Here is a 19,762-nt window from a genome sequence, read left to right as displayed (position 1 = left end):
GATTGACTACAATAACTGCATATATATAAATATATATATATATATATATATATATATATATATATATGTATATATATATAAATGTTATGTATACAATATTTTTAAAGTACTTTTCATTACAAATTTTAGTGGGCAAAAATGTTATTTCAGTAGTGAGTTCAAATTATAACTATTGGTGAAAACACAATAATAATGGAAATAACACAATGAGAAACTGAATAGTACTTCTAAATATTATTAATTTAAAGAGAAAAAGTACACAATACTATTTGGACTAAGACGTGACACTTGCTCTCTTTAAGGAGATTCAAGCTCTTGGTTGGTTAAACTTTGTAACCGGTGCAGACCTTCTCTAACTTGTCTCCCCTAAGATACAACAGCCCAACAAGTGTTGTATGGTTAGAACAACCTCTGCACAAAAAGTTCCATTTTTTATACCTCTACCTTTCACCTCTTCTTTACGCACGTATCTAGCCCAATATTTGATTCAATTCATATTATCCAATTAATTACCACAATTAAAAAGAATAAAATAGTTTCTCTCATTTTCAATGTGGGATTAAACATTTTCACTAACTACTTATTTTCCATATTCACTCTCACACCTTTGCATTTATGTTGTAATATTTATTCATTTTAATTAATTAATATTAAAATTCTCCAACAATCCCCCACTCATTTTAATATTAAATTTTTTTTAGTTAAAGAGAGATTACCAGGAAAGGACGGGTCACTTTGCATCATGAAGGTGTGCTCTGCATTGAACCATCATTTAGTAAAACAGCGATCTCAACTCCAAAGTCGTAATGGTCTCCAACTTGAACTAGGACTGCTTTAGGGGAATTAAGCATCACTGCTTACACATAACAACCCAGGTGTTGACATGAGCTTTTATAGCTAGCACTTTACGACCCTATGTTGATCCCAATTTCATGAGTGTATTTAAGATTAAGTCCAAATCTCATAGGAAGCGGCCCAAACCCAAAATTACATAGGTGAAGTTTTGTCAAGGATGCTCTTGTAATTCTAACACCTCACTCATACGAGTTACAAATTTCACTAAGAGTTTTTTACCCAACCTCTTCACATTACAGGATTAATGCACTTACATCATAGGGATGAACAATTAAAAAATTATTTACAAAATAAATAATTAAAAAAAATAAATAGTGCATTTCTTACGACCATCGTATGATTCGTTTTTCTCTTTGAACCCAATTCTCAGGATCTCTAGTTCTTGGGTTGGGTATTCTCATACATGGCTCATGATTCTATGGACTATAATCTCATTCCCCTCGATGTATTCCAGACTCTATCTTTTGCCAAGGCCTTGGTAAATGGATCTACAAGATTATCATTAGATTTAATATAATTTATAGTTATGATGTCATTACTCAAATAAGATCGCATTGTACTGTGATTTCTTCTTATAGGTCTAGATTTACCGTTGTAGTAACAGTTTTTAACTCTACCAATTGTGGCAGTGCTATCACAATGAGTTAATATAGGTGGAATTGGCTTTGTCCAAAGTGGAATTTCATATAACAAATGTCTAAGCCAATTTGCCTCTTCACTAGCTGAAGCTAATGCTATTAATTTGGCTTCCATTGTTGAATTAGCAATTATTGTTTGCCTTTTAGATTTCCAACAAATAGCACCACTACCTAAGGTAAAAATATAACCAATGGTAGAGAGAGAATCACCTGACAAAGATTCCAATCGGCATCACTAAAACTTTCAATCACAGCAGGGTACTTTTTATAAAATAAGTCATAGCTTTTGGTACCAATTAAATATCTCATGACTCGCTCAATAGTTAGCCAATGATCTTTACTAGGCTTGCTAGTAAATCTGCTAAGCACTCCTACTGCATATACAATGTCAGGTCTAGTACAATTAGTAGTATAATGCAAACTAACAATGATGCTAGCATAATCCTTTTGATTAAAAATCTCATCATCATTATTCACAGTAAATAAATGAACACTAAAATCAAAAGGAGTGGCTACACTTTTTGTGATCATGAAAATTATATTTTCTCAACATAATGTGATTGATTAAGAAATATTCCATCACATGTTTTTGTAATTTTCATGCCCAAAATAAAACTAGCCTAACCAAGATCTTTCATATCAAAATGGGTTTAAAGCATATTTTTTGTCTCATTTATAAGATGCATATTTGAGCCAAAAATCAGCATATCATCCACATAGAGGCTAATAATAACATGTAAATTATTCCATGATTTAGAATAAATACATTTATCACATTCATTTGATTTATAACCATTCTCAATCATGCAAGAATCAAGCTGCTTAGGTGCTTGTTTTAAGCCATATAGGGATTTAGTTAGTTTACATACCTTACTTTCTTGTCCAGGCTCTACAAAGCCTTCAAGTTTACCCATATAAATCTCTTCCTTTAGGTCCCAATTTAGAAAAGCAGTTTTTACATCCATTTGATGAATTTTCAAATCAAAAATTGCAGTAATAGTAATTAACAATCTAATAGATGTAATTCTTGTTATCGGAGAAAAAGTATCAAAGAAATCAAGATCAGCTTTTTGTTTAAAACCTTTTGCAAAAAGTTTAGTTTTAAACTTATCTATTGATCCATCTAGTTTCAACTTTTTTCTAAGGACCCATTTACAACCTATAGTCATACAACTCGGTGGAAGATCTACTAATTTCCAAGTTCTATTAGAAATTAGAGATTCCATCTCCTTTCCACATCTCAAAAGGTGTTGTATGTGACTTCTTATGTGGCACCCTATTCAAAACATGACATGCAGTTAAAATACTTTCACCCCAAAAATGTAAAGGTGCACCAGATTCAATTAACATAGCATTTTTTAACTCAATTAAAGTTCTATTTTTTCTTTCAGCCACACCATTAGAAGCAAGTGAATATGGAGCAGTAGTTTTATCGATAATTCCCAAAGACAGGACAAATTAGTTGAATGCACTTGATTCATACTCACGGCCTCTATCACTTCTTATTCTTTTTATTTTTTTGCCGAATTGATTTTCAACTTCTTTTAAAAAATCTTGAAATTTTTCAAAAGCGTCACTTTTATTTTTCAACAAAGAAACGGTTGTATATTTTGAGAAATCATCAATAAAAGTGATAATATATCTATCCCCTCCATGAGTTAAAATTCCTTCAAATTCACATAAATCGGAGTGAATTAACTCAAGTAGTTTGGTATTTCTTACAACACTTTTATGAGGCATTTTTGTAATCTTAGCTTGACTACAAGTTTCACATTTTTTAAAAACCTTTTGACAGTCTTGGAATTAATCCTAAACTACTCATGATTTTCACATATCTACTATTTATATGACACAAATGAGCATGTCAAAAATTAATAGAAGAAAGAATATAAACTGAACTAGTAGACGCTTTATTATTCTCAACATTCAATTTAAACATTCCATCACAAGCATACCCCTTGCCCACAAATAATCCCTTTTTAGTGATTACATAATTATCAGATTCTATAGTTTGCTTGAAGCCAGCCTTGTTAAGCAAAAAACTTGACATCAAATTCTTCCTTATGGACGGAGTGTAAAGTACACCTTTCAATGTTAGCACACGTCCAAAAGTGAACTTCAAATCAACCTCACCACTCCCAAGAACCTTGGTTTTGCTAGTCACCGAACATAACAGTTTTTTCTTCTTCAAAAGGAGTGTACAACTTGAACCAATTTTTGTCATAGCAAACGTGCATATTAGCACCAGAATCTGCCCACCACCCTTCAACATATTGTACCATATTAATGTCTGTAATCATAGCCACTAAAGGCTCTTCGGTTACGTTAGCCAGCGAGATAGATTCACGTTTCCGAAATTTGCAAAATCAAGCAATATGCCCACTCTTGCCACAGACAAAATAGGATCTATTAAATTGATCTTGTGAAAGGGGTCCTTGGTTCTTATTGTCATTTTTATTCGGGTTTCCCCTTTCTTAAGGTCTATTATTATTTTTGAAAACTCTTTTTTTAGGCTTCAATTAACCATTTCTAGGAAAATGATTTTTGGGCATATTATTATTTACTAAAATAAGATTTACCTTTGTGGTGGAATTACCATTGCTCTCTTGTGTCATGAGTGCATCTTGTCCTCTAGCCTCCTCCTCCACACGGATACGTGTGATCAAAGTCTCCAAGGATGTCTCCTTTTGTTTGTGCTACAAAGATTTTTGGAACTCCCTCTAAGATTGTGGTAGTTTATCAACTATGCCAGCTACCACCAAATTGTCTCAAATCTTTATGCCTTCAGATCTCAATTCTGCCACAATCATTTGGAAGTCTTGTGCTTGATCCACCACTGATTTTCCGTCCACCATTTGGTAACGGAAAAAATCTACTAGCAGTATACTTATTTGCACCAGCCTCCTCGGTATCATACTTGCTTTGTAAAGTTTTCCAAATTTTCCTGGCAGAATTATAAGTTGTATCATAATAATCATAGAAATGAACAACAAGATAATTCAAAAGATAAGAGTGACAATTATATTCATCTTTTGTATACTTATCTATTTTTTCTTGATGGAGACTATATTCTTCCTCACTCATCGCATCGGTAGAAACTTTTGATGGATTCTTGTCAGTGAGGATGTAGGCGACTTTTCTATTTTCGATACCTCCACCTTTCACCTCCCTTTTGTGCATGTATCTAGCCTAATATTTGATTCAATTCATATTAGCCTATTAATCACCACAATTAAAATGAATAAAATAGTCTCTCTCCTTTTCAATGTAGGATTAAACATTTTCACTGACTCCTCATCTTTCATATTCACTCCCATATCTTTACATTTATGTTGTAATATTTGTTCATTTTAATTAATTAATATTAAAATGCTCCAACAATAACCAATAATAACTTATCACTTAGGATTTATTATGAAAATATTTGGATGTAACACCTCTCTCTCTCTCTCTCTCTCTCTCTCTCTCTCTCTCTATATATATATATATATATATATATTTATATTTATATTCTCCCCTCCACCTTCCTCATCGGTTCAAAAGTTACCATGTATAAATTTCAGGGCAAAAAGGGGCTTTTGCCCATTTCACACAAAAATCCAGCATTTTACCCTCTTTCTCAAACTAATTAGGGAAATGCCTCTATTTTGAAACTTGATTTTTGGACAATCGAGTTATAGCAAATTGAAAAATTAAAAAAAAAAAAAAAAAAAAAAAATTGGAACTCGAGTTCCATGTAAAGTACTCGAGTTCCATGAACTCGAGTACCATGTGAAGTACTCGAGTCCATGGAACTCGAGTTCCTTGAAAAAATTCAAGTAGAACTCGATTTCCATAAACTTGAGTACTTCACATGGTACTCGAGTTCATTTGCTATAACTCGATATTCCAAAAATCGAGTTTTACACTTGGAACTCGATTTTTAGAAAATCAAGTTTCAAAACAAGGGCATTTCCCTAATTAGTTTGAGAAAGAGGGGAAAATGCTGGATTTTTTTGTGTGAAAGGGGCATTTGCCCATTTTGGCCTAAATTTCATATTTATTGTACAACTATATTTCATCTCAACACTAAACACGCAGCTATGTTCAAATTTATTTAAATAAATAAAAATAAAATAAAACCCAAATGATTCACACAAACACAAAACTGCTAAGGTGCATGCCACACTAGATAACCTAAATTGGGGCTGCTGAACTTCTGATATTAACTCCATTATCATTTCTAAAATTAACATTAATAATTATACAATTTGTAAGAACATGTAGTCGCTCAAAGAACTGACTTCGTTGCCTATATTATTTTAGTGGTCTAGGATATGATAACATGGAGTTTTTCTCGTAGAAGGATAAGATCACATAGGATTAAATCTTATTCCTTCCATTCAACACTTACTAAAGTTGGCATTTGTAACTTCCTGATGGAAAACAAATTGAAAAAGAGTTAGTAGGGGCAGCATACGATACTTACCGTCATAAAGAATTAGATAAAGGAACTTCAATTCTGGGTGTTGAACACTCATTTGGACATCCATAAACTGTTTGAGCAATGGATCCTTCAACATCTAAAGACATCTTCCACTGGCACGACTCCATTTCTATCTACTCTTAGAGGTGGATATAATATATAGACCATTATATTAGGTGTGGGCTGCTTCTGATGGGAACTAGTAATTGGACATTCAATTCTCATGGTATATATAGACGATGATGATTGAATGGAAAGAGGAGCCCTGTTGATTAGAACAAGAAAACATTTCATGTTGCCACACCCACACGAAAAGAAAAATATATATATATATATATATATCAAGGTGTAGGTAGATTTAAATTTTTTTAGATGTTATAATTCAGATTCTTCAATTAATTTTAAACACATAATTGCATTCAACAATGTAATACAAGCAATGTTATGTTTGTCAAGAACAATTTAATTGATCAATACAGTAAAATATTTAAGGTACAACTTTTAAGGAACTAAACCTAAGTTATATCCTTGATCACAAACATCACCAGATGGTTTGTTAATGTCAAATAGTGAGATCCTAAATCTATTTACTCACTGGTAGGAAAATTAGATTGTTTCACAAAAAATTGAACGCAAATATCACAAAAACAAACATGTTATAAGTAAAGTGAATCGTCATTAGTAATTAATTTCTCCAAAAAATTGAGGTTTAAATTTTTAAACCTAAAATTAAGGGGTCAGGTAGTTATTCAAACATACACTAAAGATAAATTGATATCTTGACTTGATGATATCATAATACAAATTATTCATTATGAAATAGACGATTAAACTCAAAAAATATTTATTTAAGGAAAATTACAATTTGCCCAAAGAGCAAGTCCGAATGACTTTGGAAAGCTTTAGACTAGTGCAACCCAATTTACCATGAAAAATCTCTGCAAAGGTGATTACACTCCTATGAGGGCGGTAATAGTGTAATACTTAACAATTGTGTACAAAAACCTTAAGTTGTATAAATATTTCTCCAAGCGAAAGTGATACAGTAGTAATCGACAAGTATAAATTCCAACACCTTATTGAGATATAAAATGTGTTAGACCTGAAGCGGACCCAACTCCCCCCAAAACCCAGTTACTGAAAAATGAAATTGGCCGAAAATATATTCCAAGAGCTTCGTTCTAAAAGCTCTTATAGCTTCCATAGACGATAATGATGGTAAAATTACAACAGTTATCTGTTAGGGTGGTTCTTGTTCTAATACTTAGTGCAATGAGCAGCCACAAATCGGCGAAGATTGATTTTGAAGAGTAGTACTTCCATAGATGATGTACGGTATTACTGGAAATAGCTATGAATTTGAACGTAGAAAGTACGGTGCAAATTCAGGTTCGGGTGTGAGTGTATTGTGGTAACACGGAAATTTTTGAAAAAGTAGGACATGAGTACGGTAGAATATGTTTATTAATTAATAATTAAATCTATTTTTATTTATATTTTTTTATATATTGTTAAGCATTTGTTTCATATAATGTTAAATATATATTAATTTAAGAGTAATAATGGATAATAAAGTGAATATATAACTATTAAATGATTTTTAAAAATTAGACTATAAATTTATATTTTAGCTAATATATCAATATCAAGTACAATAATAATAATAATTAATCTTTGAACACGTGCGTGAGACTCTTCTATTTTTTTAGGTAATGGTTAATGATTTGCATTCATTATAATTTTGGATTACTATATTTTTCAATCATAAGAATATCTAGGGGTGTGATGAAAAATGATTTCACCCTCCAACGCATAACACTCATCTTACTCCTAGGTATTTTTGTAATTGAAAAATATAGTAATCTCAAATTGTATTGAATGCAAATCATTAACTTTTACCAAAAAAAAAATAGAAGAGCCTCTTCACGAGTGTGCTCAAAAGCTATTTTTTTTTTTTTTAACAAAATATCACAGTACCAAATATCACAAATAACTAAACATGAATTTATGAAATTAGTCAAAATTAATTCTACTAAAACTATCTAATAGCCAACCACTTTATTTGATAACTCCTATGGGTGACCATAATGAAAGTAAAATACAAATTCCACAAACTCAATGAAAAAATAATGTGTGAAATAAAAAGAGCCTCTATAAATTTTTACATGTGTGCAATGAGGTTTTTATTTTTTATTTTTTTGAGTTTAGTATTATAATTTTCTATTCATTCCAATTTGAGATTTATGCATTTATCTAATAGTACTACAAATTTGCAAACTACTGATACAACCATGAATGTCATGAGACTAGCTCTAAAAAATGAACACAAATTTGTTAATTGATTAATTTTTGAAACATTAATATAATTAGAATTAGAATTAGAATTTGTAAAACACAAGTCAAACTAAATGGTTCTACATTATGGGTGTGCTCAATCTTCTATTTTTACTGGATAAATTTTCTAGTTACTTGTTTAGTCACAATTTGAAACTTATGTATTTTTTTCAATGTCATGACCATAACATATAATGATCTCTTAGAGTAAAAAATATTTGGATAATAAAATTGCATTTTAAAAATTCCATCCCTGACCCATATATATATATATATATATATATATATGAAGATTATGATTCAACGCCTTTTATTGAGCCTTCCAACTGTTTTACAAAAACATTTGCAATTAACCTGTTATGTTAAGAGGCTTTTCTTCTTCTTCTTTTTTGTTATTTATTTCTTTATTTATTTTGTGATAATAAATTTTTTAAGGTTATATGAAATAAAATAAATGAGAAAAGAGGAAAATTATCTTATGAGAGATTCTCATGAAACCCCTCTCCTACAATATGTGTGAGTTTACTTTCCTATTATGTCCTTACATATCTCCCACAAACCCACCTAAAATGTTTTGCCTTTTGATATGTTTGTAGTCATTTTGTTTGGATTTTTTTTTTTTTTTTTTTAATAAGAGCTTCATAAAATTTATTTGTTACTAAAATTTTGACCCACCTTATATTTTTCATTTTAACGATCACCCTGCGAAAATGTTTGGATAATCAAATTTAATGCTACTAAAATATGCTCATAATTATCTATATCACTCCTAGCTAACTTGCTCTATCAAATGACAAAAAATAAAAAAATCAAGAATTCAATGCAACATGAAAAAAATGAAAAGAATTCTAAAATTCATGAAGAAAAAAAAAATCAAACAAAACAGTATTTATCATTCAGTTAGTAAAATCTAAACGAAATGATTTCAAAAATTTGTTTGTGTCCTTTACTAAGTCCACAATGAAAAGGTAATTTCTCAATAAAATTGATAAATGGTGAAAAAAAAAGTCAGTTACTTACAATACATAATATTTACTTTTAAAAAAAAAAAATTACATCTCTCTTAGATCAAAAGCCAGGGCAACCAATTGTTCTCCCATCCCACACATCTACAAGAAAATGGTAAGACCAATGGGCTCCACACAAAGCACAAAATGGTGTTATAGAGTAGGGGCCAAAGATGCAAATGTTCAATCCAAAATCTAAACCAAATAAATTACGCAAGCAAAGGAATGATCGAGTGGCACAACCATCCATTGAGTTCCATTGATTTTCTAACAAAGTCAAAGAATTAATGGGATTTTGAGGAGTTATCTTTGATGAGTCACTGTTGGAGTATGAGGAATGCTTTGCATATTGGGTTCCACGATCTGCTAACAACACCACACATTGTCTTGCTTGGCTTGTAATTGATATTATATCCATTTAATTTTTTTTTCAAAAAAATTTAAATGGATTTAATCTCAATTTGTTTTAAAAAATTCTGAAATTAATTTATTACTAATAAATAAAAAAAAGAGCCTACTCACTTTAGATTCTATAGGACAATGCTTGCAAACCGAGGCATTAAAAAATTGGACAACAATGAATGAAGCCCAAAAGTAGAAAAACTACCATCGCACCAAGGGTACTCACTCTACAAGTATAAGTGCTCGTGGGATGTGAAAGGTAAGGGCCAAAGTTCAAGTTTCTAGAAGAGAGTTTCACATACATATATACTTAGATTAAACCATAGTAGAATTCTATCTATCTCGAAAAAAAAATAAATAAATAAAGTAGAAAAACTATAGATGCTGAGAGCAAAAAATCAATTTATGAAATCCAATAGATTTATTTATCTATATTAATATTTAAGGGGTTTTTCCCTATTTGGACCAGACTTTTTTTTTGTTCCAAAATACCCCTACAGCTTACATTTAGATAGAGGCAAAATTTGGTAAAAATGCTTCTTTAACTCCCATTAAAACATTGTTTACAAAAGAGGACCACTCTCTTGATGGTTTTCAAATTGCTTTATTCATTTATAAAAAATAATAATAAAATTAAAACAAACACACCTTTCTAATACTGATTAAAAAAAAGCATCTACTATTATTGCAAAAAAAAAAAAAAAAAAATGTACACCTACATTTGAGATCCTCATTTTTTTTTTTTTTGGTTCAAAAAAACCCCTACACCTGTATGTTTATGATAGTTTTTAGACCCCTTAAAACACAATTGATTTAACCTAGGTAATTAGCCAAGTTGTTACTTAGTCCAATTTAATAAATCTAGGTTATCACAATCACAAAGATCATATCATGCAAAGCAGCGGAAAATAAATAACACAAGATATGATCACCCAGGAAACCAAACCGGTAAAAACCTGTCGAGAATATGACCTAGCTATCCTCAAGGTAAACTTGAATCCACTATCTTGAAAGAATCGAATTTCATACAATAAGACTTACAAGCCCCCACGCTCGACTTCTTATTACTACCAACCAGTAGAATTTACTGACACGACCATATGCAAACTCCGAATCCACGGACTCCTTCTTTCTTGGATTCACCACCAGATACAAGCACACCTGCTTGTGGTTTCTTTAAACTTCAATGGCAGCAACTGAGTTTATCATCAAGGTGTGGATAAATCTTCTCCTTGAAAACCCTAAGCTTGTGTAAAGGAAAGCTCATCTAGATCTCACAAGAGATTTACACAAACCGCAATATGAGCAACACTAAAACGTGGCTAGGGTTTGCCTTTTATACTTAGGACAAATTAGAAACCCTAAAAACGTTTTTAAAACAACTAGGGCTGAGTTGGAAATTCTGCAGAAAAAAAATTCTGCCCGAGCTTCGATCGATCGAGCCAGGCCGAAATGCATAATGCTTTCCTGCATTAGCTCGATTCCAACTTTACATAAAAGCACAACTTTAAGTAAGACTAAATCACTTCTAAACACATTGTTTTAATCATGGTTTACCAACACTACACATTAGAGTTCTAAATACATAAAATTCTAAGTCTTTAGAACCTAACAAACTCCCCCTTTGGCAATCTGTGACAAAACACAACTAGAAGCTCAAAGTTTACAAAATAAAAGCCCTTTACAAAAATAATGCTCATAAAACAAATTCAATCCTAACTACTATCCATCAGTTGCAAGTGTAGACAGCAGCTCAATTGAATCAACCTGTATATTTCCTGAAACACTAAACAAAATGCATAACTGCATGTGTGGAAACAATACAAGTAAACAAATTAAATTCTTGATTTCAAACAACACACAATAAAGACATATATCAATGAATACCTCATAAATATAAATCAATAAACAGTTTGAAACAAAAAACATATAAGGTAACAAAAAAAAAAACATTCCCCCTAACATGAATATCCCATCAAAAACATGGCAAGAGCTAAAAAGGTAAAATACAATGTGAAGCACCTAGATACAATCTAAACTCCACAAACTCCAACCAAAGAAATACTCTCCCCCTGAAAACAAAAACTCTACAAAGTACTCCCCCTTTTTGTGATGGAATGCCAATGGGCAAACAAACTCCATCATCAAAAGGGAGGTGGTCTAAACTGTGCCAACTTCGCACACAAGGCATGGATCTCATCAAGCATGTCCACCAAAATCTATCCATGAGCCGCCTGAACGGTCAAGACATAATCCAACGTACGTCGAATGTCTGAATCATCCGAAGTAGTCGGTGGAGGAACATCAGCACCAGCAGCAGTAGCACCAGACGTCTTAGCATCATCAGCACCTGTAGAAAAGGAAGGAGGGGGAACAACACTAGATGACGCACCCCTAGGACGCGAAGGAACACCTCGCATGTGAGCAGCCCTCTGTTTAAGAAAGGTGGCACCTATGGGAGCAACGACATGAACAAGCTCACCAGACGGGAAACCATCTAGACCTAAAAAGAGCAAAATCCTATGAATGAAAATAGGATAAATAAGCGCATGCCCTACGACAAAACCCCTATAAACCTCGTTCAAAGAATGAAGGAACAGATGAGGAAAACTGATCGACGCACCAAAAACAAAAGCATACAAAAACATACATCGCTCTAGAAGGATGGTGTGGAAATGAGAAATAGGCCACAGCGAATGACACGCTATCCTAAAGAAAAGATAGGCAGTCTCAGTAAGCTCAGCGGATGTGATCCGAGGATCAGAACCCCACTGGATAGATGACCCAGTGATGTATGACATGACAACATCTAAGGAGGGCGACTCATCATAGGGATAGACAGGCTCCCGAACAACCGGAACCCCAAGAGCCTCAGCCATTACCCGAGGGATAATGGTGAACTCAACACCTCGTATCCAACTCCTAATAAGGGTGTTGGAATCATAGACGTGGCAAGAGAGGTTCGAAAAGAACTCTCTAATCAGGGCGGTCGGGGGTGGATGATCTATCTCTAAGAGAGGCAACCAACCTCTAGACTCAAAGTTAGCCCTAATGGCCGGATCAATCTCATCTAAAACCACAGCACGCTCAGCCCAAATCTTACACTTATTGTTCAAAGTATCAAAGGCCTCTCTGCACTTATCATTCCTAAACACCTCACTCCTAGAGGGAGACTCAGAGGAAGTGGAAAAGGTCCTATGGGCTCTAGTTTTCCTAGGCATGGTGCTAGGATAAGGACCAAAACACAAAGCAAAGGAACAAAACAAAACAAAAAAATACCAAGGGCAGACTGCAAGTTAGCACATAAAAAATATAGAACAAAATCTATATGATGCATGAACAATGTAAATGGCATGATGCATGTCCTAATGCAGTGCAATTAAATCCAAATAAGTTCAAATTCACAAAATTAGCTTGAACATAGAGGTATTAACACAAAAACCCCAAAATTTGGAAAACCACTTGATCAATTTGAAAGATATTGACTAATTGATCATCTTACAAGATAGATTTTAGAAAATAATGACCAATTACATCAATTTAACCCAATTTGAACAAAATCCCCAATTCGGATCAATTACAAACCCTAGAATTTTCAATTTTTCAAAAACCACAAGGATCATGATTATAACATCCTAGAACAAAAACCCAATGATCAATTTCACAAAATACGGTTTGTATCATCAAAAACCCCAAAATATGCTAAGTCCGAAAGTAACCAATGAAATGCATGAAAACATGAAATAAAATGCAAAAGGAAGGGTATAAGGGTCTTACCGGCTTAGAGAGAGGAAAACCTTGCAAAAATTTCGAAGGAAAACGACAAAAAATTCTTAGTGGAGCCTAGCCAAGTCGGAGAGAGAGAGGAAAGTTTGAAAAGTTTTGAAAAAGTCCAATCTGACTTTTAAAAAAAACATGATTCACGAGTTTCGATCGATCGAAAACCAGCCTCATTCGATCGAAACAGACAGAGACTTTAACAAAACAATTTTAAAAAAGTTCGATCGATCGAAAATCAGTTTCGATCGATCGAAACAATCAGAGGCTCTCTTAAACATATTTTTAAAAAATTTCGATTGATCGAAAAATAGAATGGATCGATCAAAATGGGCAGAGGCTCACTAAATTTGAGGAAAAAACACAATTTTTTTTGAAAAACATTTAGAATCAACTCAAAGCATTGAGATTTAAGAACAAAATGCATGAGTATGTGATGATGTGATTTTCAAAAACAAGACTTTTAAGCCCAAATTTCCCAAAAATAAAATTTTTTGCATTCTCCATAAATTTTCATGCAACAAATTAATTTTGCACAAAATTCAAAGTATTTGCAAAACTTGGTTGGTCAGACCATAAACACACAAAATAACATGTACAAAGTTTAGCAAAGAGTAACTCGTGTAGTGTGTGCAACTAGTAAAAACTTGAGATACATGTGAGGTGATATGTGAATAGCAATCAATCACAAAGTCTACAAAATTCATCACAAAGAATTTAAAAGAAACTATCACCTAAAGAGTTACATCATATAACTCCTACATCTCCTAGATCATAAGCTTGCAATCATGTAAGTTTCTTGAATTATTGCCTCATAATATACACACCAATTTTAAGTCATGTGATTTTGGCATCAAATCTAATAGTACACACCAATTTTAAGTATTAAGCAATTTAAACCGAGGCTTCACCTTATGTTCTTTTCGTGCATGTGCTACACTTTCTCGAGCACAAAAACTTATGATATGCACTAAGGTGTTCATGATTGGCTAGTGAACAGTGGTGAGATGGTTATTTATGCATTTCTCTAAAATTTCAAGTTCGACAATCAAACACATGTGACTTCAAGATTAAGACAGAGTAATCAAAAACCATAAACATCTTTCCCACACAACATGCACTACAAAGTTTCAACTAGTAAAATGCAATAAGTAAGCTCATCAAAGCTAAACAAGGTACAAATGACATGTTATGTGAAAATAAATTGACCAACCTTGTTCTTCAAAAATCAAGAAGAATAGTACAAAACACAATTTGCTTCCTTTTTCTTCATTTTTTTTATTTTTTTTAATTTTTATTTTACTTTTATTATAAAAAAAAAAAAAAACCTAGAATGAAATGCATGAATGTTATGCAATGCAAATCCTAGAAAACAAAAACAAAACCAAAGAACAATTGGTCACAAAAGGGTAGAGCAAAGAAGCACAAGGACCATGTCAGAAAGATTCAGTTAGTTCGAGTCTTTTGCATCCAAAACCTTTTAGATGCACCATGAGCATTGGAGTTCTTATTCACATGGGAATGATTACCAACTCCAGAATTGGAATAAAGGTTTAAAGGCTTTACCAATTCACCAATAAGTACCATAGGATCGTGTGCTTGAGGCACAGGTACTTTTGGTTTGTTTACTTTCTTTATAGCTTGCAGCTTGTAACAGTTTGGATGTATGTGTCCAGAATTTCCACAAAAATGACAAACTCAAGCAGGCTTTTCATGTGTTTTGTCCTTAGATAGGGTAGACTTCTTAGACTTAGACTCTTTCAGATCAACCCTAATCTTCCTAGATGATGAAACTTCTATGGGTTTGACAACCTCATTCACAGGGGGTTTGACAGTTTCACTAACAATCTCACTCACAAAAGGTTCAGAAGAAGATGAAAGAAAAAACTTTGTGAAATGGGGAGCAGACACAGAGATGCTTTCAACATAACCTAATCCAGTTTTTTCAGAAGAAGACTTTTGAACACTCAACATTTGATCGAGTTTAGAACTAGCAGATCTAGCAACAGATAAATCAAGTTTCAAAGATTTAACTTTATCAAGCAAAAGCATATTCTCAGTTTTCACATTGTTCAAAAGTTCAGTAGCATCAAACGGTTTTACAAGCAAATTCTTTTTATCAAGCTCAAGAGATTCAATTTTCTTCAGGCCAAGTTCAACATTCATAGCATCCTTTACAGCAACTTTGCAAAGTTTATTATAGGCCTCTTGAAGATCTGCATCCTCAGAGAGTTCCCCATCAGAAGGGTTCTTTTCAACATATATGCTCTCATCGACTACAGCAGTAGTGATGAAAGCAATGAAGTTTCCATCCTCATCACAATCAGACTCATTATCAGAAACTTCAGCATCACTAAGGGTTACAGCCATAGCCTTACCCTTAGACTTCAAATAGGTAGGACATTCAGATTTCATATGTCCATACCCTTGACATCCAAAACACTGAGAACCTAAAGAATTATTAGAATTTTGACCTACTTTTTCTCTAGGTTTATCATTATTGTTAACCTTAGTGGGATCATGCTTCCTAAAGTTTCTAGGTTCAGCAGTGTTCGTGCTTCTTGCCTTTCTGTTACTATTCCTGAGAAAGTTTCTAAAGTTCTTGGCAAGGTAAGCAATCTCTGTAGCAGAGAGCTCATCATCAAATCCACCACCTTCAACATCATCAACTGATTTAAGAGCCATTAATTTGGATTTGGTAGTTTTGGGTAGATCCAACTCATAAGATTGAAGAGATCCTTCAGCATCCTCTTTTTCCAAAGAATCCAAAGACCACCCGCATATCCTATGGTTTCAGAAGTGAGAAAACCATCAAAAGGAAGCCCCTCAATTATTCTTTTTGCTCTCTCCTCCCCAACTCTTGTCTTAGTAATGACCATGATTGAAGGGTGGTGATTAACAACCATCTCAAAAACTCTTCTCATAAAATCTGGGTTTAAAGCACTCCTGCAATTCCAATCAGAATATTCATTTGAACAGACTGACCCACAGGAAACTCCACCTGACTAGGATTCATCATGCCTACTTCAACCATACTCCATCCCATCCTCCTCAGCAGGTCCTTGGAAGTTGACCAATTCGGCTTCCATATCATCATGTACTTCAGGATCCCTACAATGTCCTCCCGACGGCACACCAGTACATCGTAGGTCCGTATCGGTTCTAGAATCTGGATTAGTTTCAGCATTGGGTGGTTGCCCATGTGCATTGCAACCATCCCCTTGAAATCCACCAGTCTCCTCTCTTGAATAATCCACCCCGATTCATCATAGTGTGGAACCACAAATGGCCTTCGTTGCCTGTTCAACATTTCGGCTTCCTCCTAGGACACTAGTGGAGTATCCGTGAGAAATTTCCACCACGGGTTTGGAGTCAGACCCTATGCCGGATGGTCCACAGGAAGATCGCCCAGTCTAATGCTTGTTTGGTTGATCAGAAAAAGTTGCTTCCACGCCTTGCTTAACTCCTCCTCGAACCACCCCATTGTGTCTATCAAAGCTACTCGAATTTGGGCTATGACTTCGTCCCTGACTTCCAAAGCCTTGCCCTTGAACCAAATTGCCCACCCCATTCAAGGAATCAAACTTAGTCTCTAAACTTGAGCCTCCATCTGAGACAAGCTGAATTTTTGGAGAGGAAGGGCCGAGAGAGGTACTTGGATAATGGCGTTTGAGTGCTTTGGAGCCTTTCACACCAAGGCTTTTTGAATTTTTTGACCTAGGCACTCCAACAGCCTTACCTTTAGTCTCCTCCCCCTGAATCCGATTTGACCTTACTCCACTATTTGAGCTTCCGTAACGTGTTATCAGAGTTCCCTCACCATCACCATCGGGGCTGGCTGTCATCTGATGGTCTTGACTCAAGGTTTCACGTGGTTGAGGATCTTTTTTGATATGAAAATCTTCCTTGATAGATCCATATGACGTGTCCTCATCTAAATCACTCCAATTAGCCCCTGAATGGACCAAATTACCTTTCGGGCTGACAGCTTTCCCTCCATCAGATTGCATGGGATATTTTGCATGTTCGTTCCAAACTGAATTCCTTTTCCTCGTAACAAGCATCCATGGTCCGTAGTTAGGATCCGACTGGCTTTCCTTATGATTTCCCTGATTTTGATCTTCCACCACTTCCTCTCTAGTCTTCTCATTTTCCTTTTTTTTTTCTTTCTCATTTTTCTTAGTGCTATATGGGAAGCTCTCTAACTTGTGACCCAAACACCCACAACAAAAACACAGAGATGATAGACCCTCATACATTACCTGTTGAACCAAACGCCCAACTTTGATTGAAGTAATGAGAGGTTTGCTCATATCAAGCTGTATGCACAGCCTTGCATAACTCCCCCTTGAACCAATAGCAGTATAGGAATCAATCCGGAGCACAGGCCCAAGTACACTACCAATTTCCTTGAGGACTTCTAAATCATAGAACTCTATTGGTAATTTTGGGAATCTAACCCAAATAGCTATTGACGTTAAGTTTGCCTCAGAGGCCTAGAAGTAAGGCTCCCATGGCTTAATGGCCAAAAAATGTTCCCCAACAAACTAGGGCCCTCCTTTAAGCACCTTATCATAGTCATCAGAGCTAGAGAATTTAATAAGAAAATAATCTTTCCCTAAATTCACACAGTCAATTTTTGCTGTTGGGTTCCATAGAGCATTGATCTTGAAAGTGAGGTAGCTGAATCCAACAGTCCTACCAAACACTTTCACTATCAAAGCTTTGGACCAAGGTTCTCTGATACGTGTTTTAGTTTCCTTAGAAAGTTTAATTTCAGCCATACCTTCCACGAGGGGTTCAATGTCTGTATCCGAGTCTTCACCTTCATCCGAAACCTTCTCATACCTGAATGCTTGCTCATAAGCTCCTGGAATGTCTCCCACTAGACTATCCTTGTAACTAACAGGAACCTGAGGTGGGACAAACTGTCTTGCTCCCTTGCTTTCCTTGAATTTCTTCACACTACGGCCCAGCTCATCTTCTTCTTCACTTGATCTAGGTGGCTCATTATAGAACTCTGCTTCCATCTTTTCCTTCAGTTACTAATAATTATTCTGCAAAAGAAAAATGGATGGTTTATCAAAACTACTGTTGAAGTACATTTGTAAATTGTAATCATCACAAAATTCTTTCTTAAAAAAAAAAAAAAAAAAAAAAAAAAAAAAAAAAGGAAGCCCCTATAAATATTGTTGGGCCGAGCGAGCCACTTATAAAAAGGCCTCTTGACAATTAATTAGTTAGCACAGTGCGCATCAAACCTGAATCTTCTAGAAGAAGCCTCAACCCGCATTACAGAGCTCTTAGCTTTGTTACTGTCAGTGAGAGAGAGAGAGCTGCTTTCCTTATCTTTCTCCATCACTTCTTTAATCGCTATGTAACTGTAAGTCTCTCCCATCTCAAACCTTCATTTTTTTTATAAAAAAAAAGTTAGGGAGAGAAGGTGTAATGACTTGGTGATTATCATTTTAACTACATCCATGTGAGTGGCACCTGATATTTGAATTCAAATGAGAGAGGTAACCGTGTAGTTAAAAGTTTAGAGCAGTTTTATGTAAAGATAAAATGATATAAACTATTGAAGCAAATTGTAATCAAATGTGTTTTTTTTTTTACTGAACGTGAGGGTGTTTTTATTTTTATTTTTAAATAAAATATTAGAAACGTATGTTATTTAACTTGTTTTTCTAATTTTCTTTTAAAGAACAAAAAAAAGAAAAAGAAAAAAGATATGATTGTTTAGAATAGGTGGGTTAGTGGGAGTGTTTCCATTTTGTAGGCAATATACTTTTTAATTAGTAATTTTACATGATTAACTTTGCTATTTAAGCTCTTCAAACTAATAAATTTAAGGATATTTTTGACATTAAAATTGAGGTTTCAAAATAGAGAAAATTCCTCAAATAGTAGTGTAGATAATAATAATAGATTCCAAATGGCCAGACAAGTGGACAATCAAAAAGGGAAAAAAAAAAAAAAAAAAATGAAGGAAGCCCTGGCAGGGACGAAACACAGATAAGAAGGAGAGATCAAGAGAAGGAGGGATCGAGGGGCTTGATGCCTTGGGTTAGTGAGGCAAAGGAGAGATGGAGAGAGAGCTTTAAGAAGTTGTGGGGTTAGAGACTTAGAGAGAAGAAGGAGAGATCGAGAGAGAGATATGATATTTTAGGGGTATTGAGACGTATTGGGCCATATTGGTTCCATATTTGATTGTATCAGGAAGCATCCCGACGTATTGTGCAGTGTTAAAAAAAATAAATAAATCATTTCGAACGCGTGTACAA

The sequence above is a fragment of the Quercus lobata genome, chromosome 11, assembly GCF_001633185.2.
Source record: "Quercus lobata isolate SW786 chromosome 11, ValleyOak3.0 Primary Assembly, whole genome shotgun sequence".
Lineage (NCBI taxonomy): Eukaryota > Viridiplantae > Streptophyta > Magnoliopsida > Fagales > Fagaceae > Quercus > Quercus lobata.
Note: the sequence above shows the minus strand (reverse complement) of the source record.